Raw genomic sequence first — 18,057 nt, forward strand, 5'->3', positions numbered from 1 at the left:
GTGTTCATAGGTCAGATAATTATTCCTTTTTCTGTAGATTTTCTTCCTTTATATCTTCCATATCATAATCCTGATACCCCACGCAAAACTTACATCAATCAGAGCACACCTTTTTCTCTATTACATACCAAGAATCAGAGGTGATTAACACAGTTCATAGATGTATGTATAGTTCCTCATCTTGATTATGGCCATGTGGAGATTTTGTTTTATATTTGATTATGTAAATAGATTCCATTTGTCGTAATATGTCAATACCCCAATTTATCTACCATGTACCATCACCATCATGTGTTGTTTTTCAATGTCTTGCTATGGGGTAATTGACATCATTATTCTTGTTTTCCCTAGGCTGTTCCGAAATCCGTTTCTGTAATTGGCAACTTGTACTCCCAATATATAATTTACCTCAAGGGCATTTCAGAACATACACTACAAAAGTACTTTCACACATTATCCTTTTCCTAATTTCGTGTGTTTTGTTTTTGATAGAATATTCTTTAGGTCAAACACCTGGTTTGCTAGCTTTGCATTTCAAACATTTCCAAAGGCAAAGAAAATGGTGGCAGTTGTATGTGAGCCAGACGTTAAGTTAAACACGTTATACTGGTGTTCATTGTTTCAGATTGATTATAAAGCAAGGTATGAATCATACTTTCAAAAAGTGCCTCTTGCTCATCTTTTGGATTCATAACCGGCGTTGGTCACCTCAATGGGAGGCACCGGGTGAGACTGTGCTGTGTGCTGCCACGAATATGTCAAACACCGAGGATACAATTGAAATGAAGCTGCGGTAGCCACCTGATTTCAGTGGACGACCACAGAGAATGCTTTACCCTTCAGTTCAAACCCTAGGTTGTAAGCGTCAGAGGGCCTGTCCATCTGCGTAGTCTCCTGAGGGAAAGCTAGAGCATTTTAAGCATGTCCATGATCTCAATTGCCTTTGCAATAACCTTCAGCTCACGATTGGGCAGGTGTAGTAATCCAAGGTGTTATTGGAACATTTAAAAAGAAAACAACATTGAAGGCCAAAAGATGCAAAGTGGCTATGGAATTATTTGAGGATAAAAACCTCATGGCAGTAAATGCAAATTTGAATGAATTGGGAACAAACAGTGAGGCAGTAGAAAAGGTCAAAAACCAAATAAATAAACAAACAGTGGGAAATATTGTTCCATGGCAAAACATTTGGAGGACAGCAGACTATGTAATTCCTGTTTAGAGCTCGCCTAAAACCATGAGGATTTTAGAGTGCATAATATGAAAGACACTACCATGAGTGCCAAGGAATAAATATACTATAATACAGTGGGAAAGAAAATTGAAGTGGCTCAACATCCTACTTGTGTTAAAGAGTATTTAATGAGACAAAAACTCTGATTTGAAGGCAAAATGAAACTATGTGTAATAAAGCGAAACTGAAGCCGGTTGTTGTGTTTATGTGTTGCATATAAAATGTATTTATTTGTGGATTTACGAGCAGCGCTCTGGTCCCCTTTGTACAACCAGCTACTTACTATATTCTACTTCCAGTATAAATAGGGACAAACATGTCGAATCTTCAGGTTTTCTTTTATAATTTTTATTGAGGGTATAATTAGCATGTGTCACTGATAGCAATTATTTTTACAATCTGTGCCTTTGATTTGAATAATAAGTATGCCCACTCGTGTTTCGAGGCTTAATGGAACCACTTCTTTATTGCACTATCATCAAAATCAAAGCACACTCAAAACCTATGTCTTGTTTTGTTTCCATGTGTAGTGCAAAATATACGTCTTCTGGTAGTCAATCAGTGTTTGGAACAAATGCTAGCAGCAGAATCCTTTCAGTAGTATTAAAGGTAATTGTAGTCTCCTGTGAAGACTTCTAAATAGAGTTGAACATAGCTCTAATATTTACACCAGAACATGAAAAATGGCACTTTGCTTTCACATAGAAAATTTAAAGAAACATAAATGCACATGTGAAAAGCAAATCTATTGCCTGGTCATCAAGTATATGAACCCTTGAATGTCTGTTGTCTGGCAATAGGTAAAACCAGTGTGTAGTGAATTTCAGATTTCAGCCTTTAGGGAAAGAGATAATAAATGAACTAAGGATAATGACGTGCTTATATATACTCTTAGTTCAGTCTTAAAGGCATAATTGAAGAGTAACAAATCGGCAGATTAAAGACTCCAACAAAATGATGAAGGTGGTTAGCAAAACATCACAAACAACTAATTCATGTGTGTAAACAATCACTGTGATTTTAATTTAGAACACAAGTGGTATCATAAGCTTTTAGTGATTACTTTTTTAAAAACTAGTACGTTTAAATGACATTCATAACTACTGACCAAAATCAATACTTTCAGATATTTGTTCTCAAATTATGTAATTATTGACGTTTTGCACACGGTTTGCTAAATCTATTTTGTCTATTTTCGTACATGCATAATATCCTGTTCCCGCACTTTAATTTAAGAGGTTATTATGGGGTGATAGATAACTATGAAGCTGGGGCAATGTTTCGCTAAAGAACTTTTAGTATAGTCCTTGAAGGCTTCATGATCACATTAATTGTCGGGTCCTGCTTTATCTGTCAGGTCAGGCAGTTTCATCCTCTATTTAAATCATTATTAAGATTATGAAATTATTACCTCTTCGAAGTAGAAGCATGCATATGAATCTTGATATTCTCATTAATAAGAACAACATCTTATACTGGGTTTCTTTTCCCACCAAAACATGCACACACTCTATAAAGCACAAAGGGTCCGGGGTACAACCAAGCAGGCTTGCACTGGCTTCGGTCAACTGGATATGGCAACGTTGACCACAACTCCGAAACACAACGATATTGTCAATGATATTAAATATGTAAAGCTTGGCCTAACCTATGTTTATCTGGGAAGTCATACATGCCCCGGTCTACTCTCACACTGGAATTTCCAATAAACTGAGGAATGAGAAGGCAAATACCAAGTATAAAATAAACATGGGGGTGTGTTTTTCATTACTGCATAGGCATTACTCCATACCCCTGCTCCTTTTCACAACAGAAGTTTGCATATGAGTGGTAACAAACCCCATAAACAAGCTTAAAGCATTTCCCAGGATCTCATGGACATTCACACTTGCCTTGAGGACCGCTATGCAACTAAACATTCTATCAGGTACAGAAGCTCTGGCAAGCACTGCATCAGATAAGTAACCAGGCATGCAATCTGCAGCTAACACTCTAATAGAGGAAGCCAACAAAGCTCTGTGAGACACAGCAGATGTAAATGGATATATAATTACCAATAAAATATAACACAAGGCAAGATTTAGAGGAAATAAGTCCTCACCTCCGTTGTGAGCTTTTATAAACTGTTCTGAGCAATAGACTGCCAAATGTACTGCCACAAGCAGTAACTCAAAGTAAAACAGGAAACATCATGCGGCTATCTGATTATGGGCGAATTTTGCGGATTTGCGGTCCACGAAATGGCAAAACAATCCACGAGTTCATGAAAAAATTTGCGAACTCGCGGATTTGCACAAATAGTACTCTTTTTACTTTCTACTGGCTAATCAGTAAGTGCTAGCTCATTGGGTAAATGTATAGTGCTTTTCCTACACTGCAGCTGCGTAAAGGCCAAAAGAGTTGTGTCCCGTGACAACGTGTGTTTGTAACTTTGCCACCGCGCCGAGGTCCCTCGAGGAAGCTGTCCATCACAGTGGGGGAAAGGGCGGGAAGACGTTGAAAACCCTAGTGTTTGTGTGGCAGGGCCAAACGGGAGGGGCTTTTATGCGAGTTCACATGTCTCTTGTTTATAAAGGGTCAGAGACCGATCAGATCAGCAGATGAGGAGAAAGCAGCCTCCTGGTCACAGGAAGTACATGGGGATTGCGTTCGAGAAACTCGTAGATGCAAAGACCTCCATCAAGGATTACAGCTAATTGTAGACGGTAGATCTGGGGAGAATGCACACCTGCCTAGCCTCGACCGTGCTCACTAGTTTTTTGGGCTGATTATAATGTGTTACGGAATTTGAGCTTCAACTCGGGCACCTGCTTTATTTATATCTGTAAGTACTTCCTGTTGAGGTTTAATTTTTGTGACAGGAGCATCGTGCCAGAGTGAATCCTGCCTGCATATGTATCCACGAAGATGCCACCGTGTTGTGCCATACCTCTACTCAACTGAAGTACTTTTTACTGGCTAATCAGTAAGTGCTACCTCGTTGGGTAAATGTATAGTGCTTTTCCTACACTACAGCTGCGTAAAGGCCAAAAGAGTTGTGTCCAGTGATCACGTGTGTTTGTAACTTTGCCACCACACCGAGGTCCCTCGAGTAAGCTGTCCATCACAGTTGGGGAAAGGGCGGGAAGACGTTGCATACCCTAGTGTGTGTGTGGCGGCTCCAAACGGGCGCAGCTTCTATACGAGTTCACATGTCTCTTGTTTATAAAAAGTCAGAGACCGATCAGAGCAGCAGATGAGGAGAAAGCAGCCTCCTGGTCACAGGAAGCACACAGGGATTGCGCTCGAGAAACTCGTGGATGCAAAGACCTCCATCAAGGATTACAGCTAATTGTAGACGGTAGATCTGGGGAGAAAGCACACTTGCCTAGCCTCGACCATGCTCACTAGTTTTTTGGGCTGATTATAAATTATAATGCGTTACTGAATTTCGCGGAAGAGGTGTGGCGCCGCGGCCAGGGCGACTGACGCTGGAATCTGGGGACCACGGTTCGATCCCCGGCTCCGGCGGCAGGTTAGCCCAGCACCATGTGACTCTGGGCAATAGCTCGCTTAATCTTCCCGACGGCCCCCAGCGCCTAGAGACCCTTACGGGTGATTGTGCGCTTTACAAATGTGGATCGAAAATCCGCAAATTCCGCGAGCGGAACGGAGTTTCGGCCCATACTGCAAATAAGATACACCTCTTTGACTAAGCCATACATAATAAGGTAATGCTTATGCTGACCTTCAGTTATTTATGAGTGATATTCCTATAGAGTGGATAGGGTCACATAAACGAAAAAGTGTTTACCAAGTGACAGAAATACAGTAGATTCTGTAAATATGGATTTTCTGGTCATAAAAAGGAAATTTAGGAAGTTTGTTTCTGATCTCTTCAAGTCATTGGTTTCAAATGCGAAGCGCCTGGCAGGAGCAGGCTTGGTTCAAAAATGTTGACTTTTTCACTCCTGGGCTTCTTAGTACGAGTTGGAATTTGTGTTTCATTTCTCTCTGTCATCCTATTGTGCGGAGTATATTTTACAGATATCTACTTTTTATGAGATGCAAAAAGTGGTGATCAACACTACCAAACCTAGCACTATTTGAGATTTCGGGAGACAGCCACTGAAGGTCTCTACAAATGTGGGATGTATTCTCATTCCTTGCACCTTTAATGAGTCAAACTGCCTGGTCTAACTCCACTTGAGGGCCTGTCTGCAGATACCTAAATGCTGAAGCTTTCGGATGAATGACTTGTGGGAGACTGTATCAAAAGCTGAGAGAGAACGAGGAGGATGAGTGCAGCTGTTTCTTCTGGATCAAGGATGCTTCTGTTGTCATCGGTGGCAGCAAAGAGGGTTGTTTCTGTGCTGTGGTTGGTGTGATAGCTTGATTGAGAGCTGTCTAGGAGCTGATGGAGTTCTAGGTGGTCTGAGAGTTGGGTATTGAATGGCTTAGTTTCAACATGGATTTAGCTCATAAAGTCTGGAGCAAGATAGTCTGTAGTTGCTGAGGGTGTTGGGGTCAGCTATCGTTTTCTTCAATAAGGTGTTGACTTCTGCTTTTTTCCAGCAAGACAGGAAGGTTACGGTGGTTATGGAGATGTTGATAATAGCGGTGAGTGCAGAAGAGGTGAAGATTCTTCCAAGGTTGTATATGAAGTGGAGCAGGGGGAAGGGCTCCTGAGTGGATGGCATTTATTAGGGCGATGGTTTCTTCATTTGAGAGGGCTTCCAGTTGCTTAGCTGCTGTTTGGTGATCAAGGAGGTGTCCTGCTTGTCAGGGGTAATTCGTATTGGTATGCTGTGGGTCAAATGTGTTGAAGATCTTAGCAATCTTCAGTACTAAGAAGTTTGAGAGGTCACTGCAGAGTGCTTGGAATGGGATTCTGTTGTTGGTGGCAGCTGCAGGACTGGAGAATGTCTTGATGGTGAACAGTTCTTTGCTGTTGTTGGAGCTGGTTTTGAGTATGAGAGTTAGAGCCTTTTTCTATGCATATCATAGTTGTTGATGGTAGTTGTTGAGGCCGGCTTCATATGTGGGTCTTGCGGTGGTGTGTTTGTTATGTTATGTTACGGTATAGAGGGTTTTGTAGTGCACTCAAATACTCAAGAGTGTCCTGGTGCGTGCACATACAGCGAGAAAGTGGGCAGAGAAAGGAGAAAGGTACTCAATCATTTTCAATCATTTTCAATCAATTAATCATTTATCGAGTCTCCATTTTCTTTCAAGTTGTTTGCAGTGGCACTTGGACCTCCTGAGGTTGTTCGTGTACCAGCTGTGCATTTGTTGCTTTTGTAGGTCTTGTTTCTGGTGAGAGTGTTGTGGTTGGTGCAGTCAATGAGCCATTATTGAAGAGCTTGATGTCAACATTGAGGTTCCCAATGTGATTGGGATGGTATGCCTGTTGGGTCTTGGTCCAGTTTCACATTTCTTGGTCCAGTTTTTATATGGAAGAGTTTTCATATGAAAATATTTAGATGAGCATCTTTCTCTATTCATCCCAACTTTATGTGTCTGATCTCCTATATAACAACCAACACAATGATTATGATTTTGAATAAGTGACACTGCTACTTACCTTCTAGGCAACACAGTTATAGCTGGGGATCCAGTATAACTCATTGGGGCTCTTGCTACCTGTACCTTCTTAAATAAAATTATTTCATAACAACTTAATCCCTTGACCAATTTCATCTATCATTGTTTTGATCTGTGGTAGTTAGTCACTATTTGCGTGGTCTGTGGAAAAATTGCTGATCCTATTTCAAGCCATAAACTTTAGCTTGCCAATAAGGTACATTTCTGCTGTGACATTGAGTGAATTGAACCTGCAAATCATTAAGGTCAGCTTTTAACCAAGGATAGGCAAGGAGTGCCCTGATGCTGACTATCAACAGTTTCTCTGAACAAGCCTGATTAAATCATGAAAGAGAAATATTTAGTTTACGGGGATATGAGCTTGTGTGCTAATTAATAAATGAATGTCCTAATCAGAATGCTTACAAATACAATACCTTCATTTGGTTTTTCTATCTGTGCTGACCAAGGTGTAAGCCATGCGTGCTGTCTGAATTGATTTGTTAAGGTTGACAACTTCAATATATCCTATTTGTATGTCCCAAGTGGAAGGTGCTTTCAATAATCAGAGATTCAGCTTGTTCAGAAAATCCAATAAACCGTAGATTGTTTCTTCACTTCTGTTCCAGAGTGTGAGAAATTGGGTTGTTGATAGAGGGGGTGAAAATCTACTGAAGCAACAGCCAAAATCTATATCAGAGTGAACCACAAGACATCACTAAATCAAGCTGTGCTTAATCTTCTTGTAGTCTGGCACAAAGGCAGTCAGGCTTAGTTTAGAGGCAATGAGCTTGATTCACAAAGGTAAACTTACACTTTTTGCTATTCATAAAGGGAATTATGAGTAGTGTCTTTACGAGCATGGAGTTTCCACACATAAAAAGAACTATCTTTTTATGTGCGGAGACGCCGCACTCATAAAGATACTACTCGTAAATCCCTTTGTGAATAGCAAACAATCCTAAATTTACTCAAAAGTGTAAGTTTGCCTCTATGAATTAGGCCCAATGTGTTGGACCTGGTCCTCTCTGCAGGGTCACCCCCAAACGTTTGTCTTGTCTTTTGTCTTCACCTTCCACATTTTGCTGAATTTGTTTTGCTGGCCTTAGGGCTCTATGAATTTTCCCACTGCGAAACAGTGCTAAAGTGCTTGTGCTCACTCCTTGAAACTTGAAACTCCTTGGCTTATACTCAATTGTCATATTTAATTTACTTACAAGTACCAAATAAATTACTACATGGGCCCGGGACCTGTAAATTAAATGCTACTAGTGGGCCTGCACTAGAATACAATTTGCTCCCCTCACACTTTTTTTTATTGCTTGATATTTCAAGTACATAAATCAAGACTATTTCTGATTATGTAGGTTTATTTAGTTTCACCCTTTACTTTTCAATTTCAAATCCAAAAAGATTCATCATTACATGTATGAGAAACACGAAACATATAAAACATTTAGACAAATATATAAACGATAAATGACAAAACACTTATCCAATTCGAATTATGAAACAATACATTGCACATTATTTAGACATTGCACCATTTGTTCAGAATACTTAAATCATAAACAAAATGTTAGTATCAAGAAAAAACTCTTTTTCATAAAATTCATTGAAGAACAAAGAGTCTGAAAAGAGGCTAATGGGATACAAATCAATGAATCCACATCACAATTAGTCCTGCTTGTTTTTTAGCCTTCTTTTATGCCGACGCGTTTGTGGATAACAATAATCCATTCAAATCACACATCAAACAGTGGCTGCGATACATCGATGACGTGTGGCTCCTGTGGCAGGGGAGCCACACTGAGTTGATGGCATTCCACCAATGGCTTAACAACAGACACCAGGACATAAAATTCTCTATTGACCAAAGCAAAAGCAAAATGACGTTTCTCGATGTAGAAATTGCTAATGATGAGGGTCACCTAAAAATGTCCCTCTATAAGAAAAAGACTGATAAAAATACAATCCTACACCACAGCAGCGACCACCCCAGAAATCTTAGAGCGAACCTCCCTTACGGGCAGCTCCTTAGGATAAGGAGAAACTGCTCAGAAATTGCGGAATATGAGCAACATGCCAAGACATTCTGTGGCGAAATGACCAACAGAGGTTACCCGAGAAAACTATTGAAGCACTCGCTCAAACGGGCTAGATACACTCCCCGCGAGTGCCTGCTATCACAGGACAAGCAAAAACCAGAGCTTGATAAGATGGTCTGTGTGACCACCTATGGTCCCGATACCCATAAAGTCAGGCAAATGATTCTGAAAAATTGGCATCTCTTAGAGGAACTTGAATGTCCCTTCCCGAGGCCAATATTCGCATATAGAAAGAACCAAAGCATTGGTCAACAACTAGTACGTGCTGACGTGCGAATTCCAAAAACAAAAAGTGATTTGCTCTCTCAGTGGGGCCTCAAACCAATATTGGGACACCATAAGTGTGGCAACTGCGTGTCTTGCGACACCACAATGGAAGGGGTTGAATTTATCCACAAAAACATCAAATGGAAAAATGTGGGATTCTCCAATTGCCGGACAAGAAATGTTGTGTATCCAATTGTTTGTCCGTGCGACAAAATCTACATCGGGAAAACCAACCAACAAGTGAATACTCGCATCACGCAGCACAGATCCAGATTAAAAAATAAGGTAGCAAACGCGCCTATGGTGCAGCATTTTACAGAGAAAAACCATCGAGAAACTGATTTTAAATGGACTGTATTATACAGCATCAACCAGATGAAATGCCCCCCAGACACTGAAAATGTGCTTCTAACAAAAGAAGCATATTTAATTCTGAAATTCAATAGCACCCAAAGTGGGCTCAACACATTGTCAGAAGTCTCTAGGCTTTAATTCCCTCTAAATCTATATGCGCAAATAGTGCTCCGTGTGAGTCAGTGCAACAATGAGTCGTTCCCCTGGAATGATTGCACATCGATCATCCCAAACTACAAGTCCCATAAGCCTCGGACCGCTCAGCTGACAGCTCTTGGTGATGCTGGCAGTCGGGTGTTTGACACCATTGATTCCTGTCTGGAACGCGGAACTATCAGACTAGCCGAGCTCCGGAGACTGCCAGAAGCTCCAAACAGCGTGCTCCTCGTTTCATTACCAAAGGTATGCACAAATGGGCTAAAATGAATTATACACTGCGCACAAATGCAAGGGTACACAGAAGGACTAAAACCCCTCCCGTTTTTTCAATAGACTGAAGAAAACGGACGAACAACTCCCTGAGAGCAGATTCACGTTTGCCGAGGGACGCTTCCCTGAAAGGTAGAGTGCCTTTTTGGAAACTCTCCACACACGATAAAACACAAGCACGCCTTGAAAATGTATTCCAAAGTAACTCCGCATTTCCACAAATAGGGAGTTCAAGCCTACAAGCAGAGAAACAGACGACAAACAATCCAAAAGGGGCACACGAAGAAAACTCTTCATGAGCGCGGTGCCAATAACAGGTATGAATCGGTGGCACCCCCCATGCGCTAGGGTCGATCACCCCCCAATCTACAATCTTTCTAAATAGGTAAAACTATTTCCACAGATTTCCCAAAGACAGTCAGAAAGCCAGAAGGCCGTAGAACCCTGTGAATCCGGCCCCAATCAGAGCTACAGGTATGTTTTTGCGCAAAGGCAGAGTGAAAGTGAAGCGAAATGGGTCAGGACAACATAACTAAGACGGTGTTCTCTCTTTTCTCTTTTTGCACATAATACACAGACATTAGAAGTGACAAGGCCCTGATGAGACCCCGTTCAATGAACTAACGGGCTCGAAACGCGTCGGCATAAAAGAAGGCTAAAAAACAAGCAGGACTAATTGTGATGTGGATTCATTGATTTGTATCCCATTAGCCTCTTTTCAGACTCTTTGTCCTTCAATGAATTTACGAAAAAGAGTTTTTTCTTGATACTAACATTTTGTTTATGATTTAAGTATTCTGAACAAATGGTGCAATGTCTAAATAATGTGCAATGTATTGTTTCATAATTCGAATTGGATAAGTGTTTTGTCATTTATCGTTTATATATTTGTCTAAATGTTTTATATGTTTCGTGTTTCTCATACATGTAATGATGAATCTTTTTGGATTTGAAATTGAAAAGTAAAGGGTGAAACTAAATAAACCTACATAATCAGAAATAGTCTTGATTTATGTACTTGAAATATCAAGCAACAAAAAAAAGTGTGAGGGGAGCAAATTGTATTCTAGTGTTCTAAGAAGGTCCAGCCCCCCCCACGTCCCGGGACCTAACTCCTTACATCTTAGCACTAGTGGGCCTGCAGCATTGATTGTGCCATCCACTTGAGTAGCACCTTAAACATGTCCTAGGGAGTGAGAAACTCTTAAACGTTTTTCACTACTGCAAGGCATACCTCTGCCATAGGATAACATTGGATTTACCTTATGACATTTTATAATTGTAATTTCCAAATGGGAATAGATGAGCAGTTCATGTTTGGTGTCTCTTAAATCACAATTTAAAATCCTAATTTATGTAGTTATGTAATTATGTAAGGTGACATGTTTCTGCCTTAGCCATTTAGTGGCTGTAGCCTGTACCTGGGTCACATGAGTAAGTGTAGCTGTGAGTAGAGCTTTGTGTATTCCTCCTAGAGAGTCACATACAATGGGGAGGTTAGGGGTGTGACTGGATGGGCCATCACCGGCAGGGTGGGAGGAAGTAGCGTCACCAATTCCCACTTACTGAATAGGCTGTGTCCTGTCCTCACACAAAGGGCTGCCTACCCCCTTTAGTTAGTCTAGAGCCAGGGCCAGGAAGGCAGGGCACATGTGCACTTCAAAGGCATAACTATCTATAAATACAGGACCTCAGACACCTACTCTCCAGTATACTTCTCGACCTCTACATACTCTGCCAGGAAGGACTGCTGTGCTGCTGAAAGAACCACCAATCTGCTGAACTATTGTTCTGAAGTAACTGCTACCCTGCTGTGCTGACCTGCGCCCTGCTTCCCTCTAGTCTGGGTAAGGATAACTGGACCTACAAGATCATCTTGAACCCAGGACACCAAAGTGACTACAAGGGCTAGTTTGCTGGCCTCTGATCTGAGACGCAGGGACATAACAGGCCCACACCATCCTATACCAGCCCCTGGACCCAGCTGCCGTGAGTTGCTGACCCCCAAATGGTGCCCCTCATGTGGTGGACCCTTGGTGTAGCGAGCTGAAATCGAGCTTTTCGGCTCTTTGCAACTTCGCATTGGCCTGTTTACATGGAGACCTCAATGCTTGCACTGTGATTCTATGCAAAGTGTTGCCAGCCCAAATCTTCATGCTCCAGCATCGACCGCTCGCAGGGTACCGCCAACGCAAAGCTCCAGCCTGCCCGTCTGCAACGCCTAGCCTGCTCTTAATGCTATGCCTCCATCCTCCCACAATGCTCTCCTCGCTGCTCTCTCCAATGCAAATTGGACTCTTGCCGCTGTCTTGAGAAGGGAAAATCAGCAGACTAATCTGGGCACTTGGAGCCAACTTGTGTTTCATCGCAGTTGGCCTTAAGTTGTGACTTTGACCCAGTCCCGTGTGACCAGATATCCTGAGTTGGCACTTAGTGCTTTTTGGTGCTATTTTCACTAAATTCTTTAAAAATTCATATCTCCAGTTCTACTGATTGGATTTTTGATGTTCTGGTCTTATTTTCTTTACTACATTCAGCTCTATTTTTCAGACCTGGTATGGGATCCTTTTTGGCTTTTTGGAGTGTTGCACAAATACTTTACACATTGCCTCTGAGTTAAGCCTGATTGCTATGCGCCAAGCTACAAGGGGGTTAAGCACAGTTTAAATGGGGGTGTGCTTGTTCATTATGCTGACAGGGATTGTGGTTGCTGCTTGACCAGGGCTCAAAACCCCAGTCAACTAGTAACCCAATTTCTCACACAATGTGTAAATTATTTATGCAGCATTTAACAGTGCTAAGTGAAAACACAACACAAAAAATCCTGCACTAACTTTGAGTACATTTTAATAAATTATTTGACACCAAATCAATAGAACTGGAGATATGAATTTTTAAAGTTTAAAGTGAAAAATAGCATCTAAAAGATCAAAGTACAAACCACATTCAACTAGTTGCGGGAGGTCAGGGAACTATCAAAGTTATGGCTGACCACAATGGATGGTGGATTTAGCCTGGTCACCACTTACCATCGGACTTAAAAGGATTTTATACAAAAATGTATGAGTGGTTAAAGTTCAGTTTAGTGGAGCAAGGTGGCCGGTGGTGTCCAAGGAGGAAGCATTGATCTGCTAGACAAAGTTGCAGTGAAGATTTTTACATTTGGACTTAGTCTCTTTTATGGAAGTCAAAAATCTCTAGCAGGATGAAGCTGCGGGTCGAAGTAAACCGGGAACGTGAGAGGGAGACAGTGCCACTTATTCAGAACGGAAGAAAAAAATAAAGGGTGGACTAACACATCGACAACACAACAGACGGTTTGCCGATAATAATACATGGAACGCGCTTCATCAACGAACGGTGATTTCTTTACACAGATGGCCCCTGATGAAGGTACTCTCAGTACCGAAATGCATTGGGCATGAATAAGAAACTGTGTTGTGAAATGACAAAGTAAAGCATATTATATATGTAAAGTTAGATAAAGAAATGTATTAGAAGAATCATATGCTGACAATATGAAATCATTTGCACTGAAGTAAGAGTGTATGATCAACAACACAAATGAGAATTAAGTGTTAAAATAAAGTAAAGTTTTCTGGTATATAGATTTGTACAACAGTTTTTCAAGACTCATAAGGTGTAACACACCGTGTGAACAGTGCACGGCTAGATGGGTTCATAACCCGTCATAACGTACAAAGTCAGGCAAGCCAGGAATGCACTTGTGGCAGATCGATAAACAGGCAGGTCCTGGTTTCTTCTCTGTTCTCAGAGCACTTTTTGGCAGAAACATTTTGGATTTAGGTTACCTGGGCAAATTAAGTATCTTTTCCGCTCGTCCAGAGCTGGAGGGGCACCTCCTGGAGGGTCAGCACTCTTTCGGGCTGGGTCCAGGTGCGGGTTCAAAATGGTTGGAGCCTTTTCGTCCCTGAGGCTTCTGATCAGGAGGCCAACCAGTTAACCATTAGAGTCACTCTGGACATCCTGGGTTCAAGCAGAAAAGCAAGTCTCAAACAGTAAGGCAGTACTCTGAGGGCACAAGGCAGGCTTTAGACATCAGGGTAGTCCTCTTGTTGCAGCAGAGAGGTCCTTGGAAGTACACAGCAGGCCACAGGACAGTCCTCAGAGAGTCCTTGTGCAGGTCCAGAAGTGAACTGAATAGTGAGTCTAATTGTCCTATTTTCATATCTGATGGCAGCTTTGAAGTGGAAGATATTTCTGAAGTTTTCCCCTCACAGAACGGTCTGGAATTTCCTGCCTCCCTGCCCTGGTCCCAGTCTGTCTGCAGGCGCAATAGGCTAGTGTGAACTTCTGTGTGTGTGAGCTGAGGCAGCCACTGGCAATTACTGAGTACTGCATACTAATCCATCGCTATTCTCCACACTATGGCAAACACTTTTTTGCCAAGTCAATTTACAGTTTGGCTTATGCAAATGGCAGGCCTGAGACATGTTTAAGAGGCTACGTAAGTACGTGGCACAATAAATGGTGCAAGTTCATTACAAGAATTTAAAATATCAGCTCTGGGTATATGGTATACCACTTTAATAGGGCCTTCCAAGTAAATTAAAGATGCCAATCAGGTGTAAAACAATTTTACCATGCCCTATTGCCCAAAAAAATAATTTCAGAAAGATGGAGAGGAGCAGGCAAAGGTTTTTGGAAAGGACCACCCATAGGCTAACAGGCTGAACACAGGAGTCTACATTTTACTCATCTATTGAGCATTCAGTAGTTCCTGACTGGTGGTGTGAGTCTCCAATATTTGATGTTACATTATGGAGTTGTACTTCTCAGTCATCTTGATTCTGCCATTGCCATCATGCAATTGGCTTTGGATATGGAGATTGAGACGGTAAGACAAACCATCCTGTACCATGCAGATAAGCTGCCCAAGGTTGTGTTGATGATTGCTACTTTGTTGACAGCTGGGCAGCTAGAGAGTCTACTTACTCCACAAGAACATCGTCTTTTGATTTGTTTGTTGGGTGGAAAGAGATAAGAAGAAGCCTTATAAATCATTTTTCCTACTTAAATTTTGTGCTCTTTAGAATAGCAGGCTAGAACCAATCCTGACTTTGCCAAGAGGAGACTTTTTCTCAACTCTGCTAAATTCCCCTGTCCAAGTGTTAAGCTTCATGCCTGAATACTCAGAATATTTCCATTGAATCTCAAATCTGGTTTATCTGAAGCTGACACCTTCCTGATAGAACTTCCCTTTAGTACTTTTGATACTATATTTAGAATAGGGAAGGTAATTTATGGAACATGCTTGGGTGATATATTGTTTGCTGTACGTAATAATAGTTGAAATTTTCTTTCATGTAATACAAAAACCTCAGATTCACGATTATTTGAATATATGTACTCATTTATAATATGCTTTCTTCAAATCGTGTGATTGTCCAAATATGTATTCTAAGTTGTTAATAAAACCTTTAAAGTTTGGAAACCATCATCTTTGTAATTCTTGTGGAGTCACATTGGTCTCACTGTAATTGAAATGTGTTGCTAATGACGAGTTGACCAGTGGGGGAACTTACTTGATGACTTCAACAAGAGATTGAAAATTAAGAAACCTCACTCTGGCTGACTAATCCAAAAATGAATATTTGGGGCATTTTTGTACTCGTTAGAAAATCAAGTCTTGAAAAGAGATGTAACATGTTGGCTGTTCAGTGAAGGATTCATTGATGTGATTAATGTTAAGAAGGTTATTAAATTATTATTGACATAAAGGAAACATATCACTTGATGGAAGATGAAATAACAGTGTTTCATGGAAAGTGTTTCTAAAGAAATGAAAGTAACTACCACTAATTAAAAAATACACTGACATTCTAAAAGTACTTATGGAGTATTTTGATTATTGTGAATATTATAAGTGTCTCCATCTTGGTACATATGTTTTGTAACTATTACAACTGTGGGTATTTGGTGTGGAGCACATATGTAGTGGCTGCATTTTTCCTTCTTTATCTTTGATTTTTGAGTGATATCCATGAGTACATGTATGTACTCTACATGAAAATATGTACCTGTGTTTTCTTGAAATTTGTGGCTTTCTACTTTAATATATGGTCCTCCTGCAACACGTTTTTGCAACTAAATGTTTCTGAGCAGGACACATCTTGTTAGTGTTTTCCATTAAGAGATAAAGGAAGTTTCTGCATGCCCTGGATGCTCTATTGTACCTTATACTGCCCGTGTGGAATGTGAACACACTGGCTAGTTTGTGTGCTCTCCCCTCTGCAGTTAGTGCCAGTGCAATGTTAAACCCATCTAAAGAGCTACAATACTCCTATTCCCCTTTGTTTCATGGACCTCTGTTCTTCACATGTTCTTAAGCCAGAGTGAATTCAAGCTATTCCATAAAAGTCCAGGCCATTAATCAGTCCCAGGATGCAGCACTGGTAGCTGGAGTTAAAACAGTAACCACACAGATTAGGTTAGGGATGATCCCCAGCCACTAGCTAAATCCAAATTGGGTCTGCGCATCTCTGACTCAGCATGAAGCCTTTTCTGTAATCAACTTTGTCGAGGAAACAATGTTTTCTACAAACATTTCACATCAATCTCGGGGCAGGCTGCAGCAGCTCACCTCTGCAGCTCCACCAGTCACATGCTCAAAATGCACCAAAAAGACTGAGCCCCCTACTTGAGATCGCAGCACAACTAGGGCGCCAATCGGACGTGGCAATCAATGTCAGCGGCAGGGCAACACTGGGGCAAGGCCTGGCCTTCAGGGTGTCTGCAGGATCATGCTGATGACGTTAGCTGCTGAACAGCCCCTGGAGGAATAGTATTGAGCACTCACCTGTTCCGTGGATCAATCAGGGAGTCACCAGAGGCGAAAGCTTGTGAACCCTCTCACATCCTTCCTCCCCCCATTTTAAAAAGATTCTGGCAATAATATAGTGTCCTCAAATACGTTATAACATCAGGGACATCTCTGACTCCATCTGCCTTATTCCTGCCAACCTGCCTGCATCATTACTGTGGCTATCTGCTTTTTGTCCCCCCCCTGTTTCCAAGTTGACTCCTGTCTAATAGTCTGTGAGGACCCTAAGGACCGGAGACCCACAATCCTTCTCTTGCTACCTGCGGTTTGGCAGCTGAGAGATAGTGCTCCCCAGAGAACAGCGGGATGACAGTGGATCTAGCTCAGACATAACCTCTCTCCATAGTCTTGTAACTATCTCACACTGCGCAAACTCCCAATCCAGTCCTTTTAACCCAGAGCCCTCTGGCACCATCTACTCAACTGGATCCATGCTCCAGACTCGCTTCGCTCTTCCTTCTAACCACTCTTGGAGCAAGCACTCATGGACTTTGGCAACAAACAGGGTGTTTGTAGTGTACCAACATGCTAAGCACTCTGAAATCTTTCTCTAGGTGGGTCTGGTTGTCCTACGTACTGCACACATGTTTAGCCCAAAGCATGACAGACCCGAGGCAAAAATGATCTGGGCGAGAGGAACCAGAGGAGGTAGGGGACATACCACGCCCTGCAGAGGCAACGATGGAAAGCACTCTGGCTGACCATTCTTGTATGTTTGACAAGATATTGAAAGCGGTCTTGGATATAAAATCAAGTCTAATACTTGGATTTTTATAGTGTGGCAAATTACCATGAGGGTCACTAGACGCTGTCTATAGGCACAGGGAGTTTAGGTGATTTGCCCTGAATCACAGGATGTTGAGCCAACGCTGAGGCTCTAACCTAGATCTCCAGCTCTGAAGTCGGTAGCTCCGGCCGTTTTGCCACACCCTCTCCCCTGGAACTCAAAGCCCACACATTGGGGAACGACATGGGTCTCCTATGAAAGGACCATAACAAGCTCGAGGCACGGGTAGAAGACTCGGAATCTACCCTGGCCACGCATCGCCTCGCAGTGACGGAGGCAGATATGCACAGTAAAGCCCTGCAGAAGGAGGTCAGCAACATTGAAGTCCAGATAGGCCACGCCCACCACAATAATTTGATGCTAGTGGGGTTGCCGGATCATTTCAAGAGCCCCAGCATGGAATTCCGGAAAGTGGCTCGCACAACCAGTGCTAAGGGATAAGCTGACGACTTTTGTTTCAGGGGAACTAGCC

Source organism: Lissotriton helveticus, chromosome 4_1 (genome assembly GCF_964261635.1).
Source record: "Lissotriton helveticus chromosome 4_1, aLisHel1.1, whole genome shotgun sequence".
In the NCBI taxonomy this organism is placed as follows: Eukaryota; Metazoa; Chordata; class Amphibia; order Caudata; family Salamandridae; genus Lissotriton; species Lissotriton helveticus.